This window comes from Ailuropoda melanoleuca, chromosome 15 (genome assembly GCF_002007445.2).
Source record: "Ailuropoda melanoleuca isolate Jingjing chromosome 15, ASM200744v2, whole genome shotgun sequence".
Taxonomy (NCBI): domain Eukaryota; kingdom Metazoa; phylum Chordata; class Mammalia; order Carnivora; family Ursidae; genus Ailuropoda; species Ailuropoda melanoleuca.
In genome coordinates this window covers 20,098,216-20,103,447 of record NC_048232.1, presented here as the reverse complement: position 1 = coordinate 20,103,447, position 5,232 = coordinate 20,098,216, and positions in this window count along the sequence as shown.

Here is a 5,232-nt window from a genome sequence, read left to right as displayed (position 1 = left end):
AACATATTAGGGAAAAAAATTGCCATAATCTGGCAAAGAATGAACAGCTTAATACATAAAGAACTCATTTCATCCGATAGGAAAACACAAAATCCACAAGAGTTAGAGTGTCTGTTCTGCTTGCCTTTGTGAGCTGATTGATAGCCATTCACATACCTCAAAACAGATCCTAAACAAATATGTTGACTAATAAAATTCCAGTGACATTCAGAGAGGAAAGAGAAACTTTTCAAAGTAGATTGAATTTATTCACTCGACCAGAAAGGGCTGCCCTTCATTTCTGAAAGTCCTAAGAAGTCCAAGTACTTAAGAGTTAAACAACATAAGTAACATATTTTAGTTTAATCTAGAGGATATAAATAGAATTTTCCATCTAGTTTTTATTGTTGTCATTTAAAAATGTTCCCAATGGAATATTTTATATGTGAAGAATCTAGAAAATGGAAAGGAAGGGGGCACACCAGTTTTGCTGGGCCCAACTAGCAGCACTGGGACAGACAGATACAACACCATCAGTGGAAAAGCCCTGCAGAAGGAGACGTGAATAAAAAAAGAGGAATGACAGCCATCACAAGATAGCTACCCAGCCATGGGGAAAAACTCTTGGGAAACACCCCAGGGACTTTGAGAAATCTTTTTGGGAGATTTTGCTGGAAGGTGACATTGCTACCTTACTGAATTTCCCACTCAAAGAATTATTTTGAAAAGTAGAGTAAAGCACCAGTGAAGATAAAGGTCCTATTTGGAGGGGCTTGAACTTGCAATCAAACAAAGCAAGTGCTTGTTCACCTCTCCAGACAGTTCAAGGGCGTAATTCACACTGATAGCATCTGTACCTGCCTGGTTACAAAAGGCCTTCTTCACACTTAGAAAGGATGCATGAGGCACGTGTCATGCAGAATCCATTTATGAGTCCAGGGCAAGTGGAGAGCCGTAATTAAATCCTTCTCAGCCTCTGGCTTATCCACTTACTAGCTGTGTGAGCACCACAGCAGCCTAACCCCTTTGTTTTCAGCTTTTGGTTGTCAACATTACATTTTAAAATAAATACATCATGCTTAGGGTACTGTTTTTGAAAAGTCTTTATTATAATAAAATTAGCTATTGAGAAAAAGAGGTGGCAGCTTGCAGAGTTGCCCTGAAAAAGCCAGCAAACACTATCTTTATGAATATATATACTTTATAAATAACATTTATGTATGTTATATAGAAACATATATATGTTATCAGGAGAAATGGAATCAAACAACTTGAGCATCAAGAACCCATCCCTTAAGTATCCCTGCAAATCTGCTCTCATGGTCTTGGAGGGAGTCAAAATTAACGTGAACATTGGTGTTTATTTCCTATTGTTTCATTTAAATCAGTGTCATTTCTGATAACGGCCTGCCACCCAAAAGAATTGAGGGAAGAATCAAGTTGCCTTTGAAAACAGGAGCACCATGCTGGTGATGAGGAGGGGACCTGAGCTAAGGTAGGGCCTCGAAGTTCCTCTGGTGTTTTGCCAAGACATCCTTCCTACAAAGATGCCAGATTTGGACCACTGCCCCATGCAGAGTGCTCTATTTCCCCGGCCAATTGCGAGCAACAGACACTGACCCTGGATGATTTTTTAAACATGTAGAGATGATACTGGAAAGCCCGTATGATTATTGGGGATGCTGGAGATCTAACTGTGCAGCTCCCCTTCTGTGCCCCTCAGTGTCCCCCAGCCAACACCGCCAGGCCCAAGCTGCTGTCCCCAACTGCTGGATGGGCCGCCCTGCCATTATACTGTTAGTACTTGATTCCTGTCGGGTTGTCACCGTTGGTCAAGTGCAGGCCACACATCCACCTCCACCTTGAAGGAGACTGAGAAGAGGATGGGGACTTCTCAGAAATATTTTCCCTACCACAGTCATAAATAAGATAGGGAATTCCTCACAGGGAAGGGTTTCAATGCTGGGCTGTAAAAAACAAAACAAAAAAACCCACAAAGATAACCAAAAAATGTCCACAGCTTGCCAGGTTTAAGATTCAGGATGCAGTACATTGCTGGCAAATTTGGAACACGACCACCGTTCCCATCTGATTGTTCAAACTCCATGGCTGCTGGTAAAGAAAACCCCCAATCGGCAGTTAGAAACGTCGTGCCTTTTCCTTAATTCTGCACTGGTGTTCAGGAAGCTGTCGTACCTTCTTGCCAACAAGTGACACTTTGGGAGCTGTTTTTGGCCACTTCCTTTTATGAATGACTTTGTGGATACAGGTCCGTGCACAGCCATGCCCTCTTGTTGGCTGTTGTTGCAACGTGTGAAGGGAAAACTGCCACACACCCTGCGGATCAGGCTCTGAACAAGCTGCGCTCAGGTCTTAGTGGGCGGTTGTGGGAACCTCGGACATGGGGTTAAGGGAGAGTGAACATGGGGTCCACACACTTGAAACGACACTGTGTGTGCAAATAAGAAATGAATTAAAAGGCCAAACTAAAAGACCAAAGGTATTTTCTTCCATCTTCACATTTTGTAAACAGGCATCTGGATGTTTCCATTATTTGCAAGAGAAGGACCTCCTTTAACAGAGCTACCTGCTAAGTGTTGACCCCAGATAAAACCAACCCATTTATGGTACAGAAAATAAGGACACTCTAAATAAATCTGGATTGTTCCAGACCGCATCTGTGCATCTCACGAAGATTACAATGGGAGAAGAAAAGGAAAATACAGCAAAGAAAAAGTATGACTCTGGAGAAAGATAAACTGTTGGAGCGATCTGACGTTGGATACCATGTACAATATCTTGCCAAGCATATCTGTCATAGCGGGTTTTGTGGGTTTCTTTGTTTTTGTTTTCCCAATGAAAGTGGGTATCTGGCAACTGTCCCGTGATTTGTGGGATGCGTGTAGAGCACTGCGTCTACCCCGAGTGGTCAACCGACTCTCCTAAAGTTTCACTTGGTAGTTCCTTTTTAACAAAATCTAAGTCCCAGAAAGGCCTCCCAGGCCCTTTACATGTTTTCCTTTGCTGTTGCTCACAGCTGACTCATGTCAGTGGTCACTTAAAGTCTATTTTCCTTGTTGTTTACGCAAGTGTTGGAGATGTGTCTTGCGGATGGCAGATTGTTTTAATGTTGGCTTATAACAAGTCATGTCAATCAGTTTGCACTTCAGATATGCTGAGTGCCAACTGAGCTAGGGAAGGGTTAACTTTCGGGGTGAGAAGTCTTCATGATATTTTAGGGAAAAAAAATTATATTGGCCTTAAAAAAAAAACACAGAACCCTGTGCTCTCAAAAAGAGGAAGTGTTTTTTCAGAACCCAGCAGTAGAGAGATAAAACTAGAATAATTCAGTTGAGCTTCTTAGGTCTGGGGTTCCTCAACAGACGTGATAACAGAATGTAAATATTGATATCCAGCTGTCAGCCTATTGGCCTTCCTCACAGAGGTTAGGAGAACTTGGCCTCTCTTGCTGAGAGCTGGCTAAAGGCAGCCAGGAAATTCAGAAGAGAATATATTTATCAGGTTTTTTCCCTGCTAAGTTTAAGACTTAAAAAACAAAAAACAACAAAAAAAAACAAAACACAAAAACACACACAGAGGAAATACAGGGCTTCCTCCCCGGCGGGTCTCGTTAGCTCCGCTGCTACCTTTCCCATTGGTCACTGTTCCATGGGACGAAGCAGTTGGCTCTTTCTGAGCACTTTTCTAAGAGGTTAAATTCGACTTTTGTGGGGAGTACCTGAACTGACTTAGCTGTAAGGCACAAAGCTTAACCTTGAGAGCTGCAAGCTCACCACTGGCCTCCTTGCCTCCCCCACCCCGGCTCCCCCTGCTTTTGCTTCCGGCCCACTGAGGTCTGCCTTCCCCTTTACAGCCTGAGTGAACCTTCTGAGGGACCAGTCCCATCGTGGTGGCCTGTACTTAAAGCTCTGACTGGGCCCATGCTTAGTGGAATCTTTTCATTTGGTTTATACTCTGACAGTATACAAATGAAGAAAATAGGGGGTGAAGGTAAGTACTGTGATGGAACAAAACAGGAAAGGGGGAGAAAATGACTGATACTCCTTTATATAGGCTCAGGGAAAGCCTCGCTGAGAAGGTGACATTTTTGCTGGGGTCTGAATTGAAAAGAAGCAGCCAGCTATTTGAAGATTTGAGAGAAGTTAAGTCTAGGAAGAAGAAATAGCAAAAAGCTCTATAAAAGCTATTTGGAGAACACTGGAGCCAGGGGGAGAGGAAGGACAGGGGTCCAACAGGCATTGGTGGCGTGGGGCACTTGGAGCCGCGAAGTCTATGGTAAGGACTGTAGACCTTGTGTCTTTGGTGATGGTAGAATTTTAAACAAGGGAGTTATGTAACTTGGTGTTTTGTTTTAAAAAATCTCCTTGGCGGCTGCATAGAGAATCAGTTATGTGTGTGGGGGTGGAAGGAGTGGAAGCAATGATCTCAGTGACCAGATTGTCACAGCAGTCCAGGAAAAAAGGTGCTGCTGGCTTAGGCTTAGGTGGTATTAGTGCAACTGGGACAATGGATGGATTTGGGATGTGGTTTGAAGGTAGAGTTGACAGACCTTGCTGATGAATTAGTTGCTGGAAGTGAGAGAGAGGACTGCCCCATTATGGACGGGTTTTCAGGTTTGAGCAACTGGGGAAATTGCAGTGTCATCTACTAAGGCCAGGAAGACTAGGGAAAACCAGATCGGTGGATGGGGGACACAAAATCTCTGATTTAACCATGGCAGTTTTGAGATGCCAGTCAGAAACCAAAGCGGATGTGTTAAGTAAGCAATTAGATGTGCCATCCTAGAGTTTACGTCAGGAGCTCCAGGTCACATTGGGACTATAGTGTAAGCTTAAAAAGTAAAATGAGAAAGTGCTAAAAAAAAAAAACTAAGATGACATTTTATAATCTTGGGCTATTATAAAAATATTATTTCAAATCATAAAAGACTAGCAGATTTGACTATATGACTTTTTTATTGAGGTATAATTGGCTTGTAACATTATATTGCTTTCAGATATGCAACATAATGATTTGATATTTGTATATACGGCAAAATGATCATGACAGTAAGTGTAGTAAACATTCATCACCATACATAGTTACAAAATATTTTTATCTTGTGATGAGAACTTTAAAGATCTACTCTCTTAGCAATTTTCAAATTGTAGTGCAGTATTATTAACCATAGTCACCAAGCTGTACATTACACCCCTATGGCTTAACTTATTTATTTTATAACTGGAAATTTGT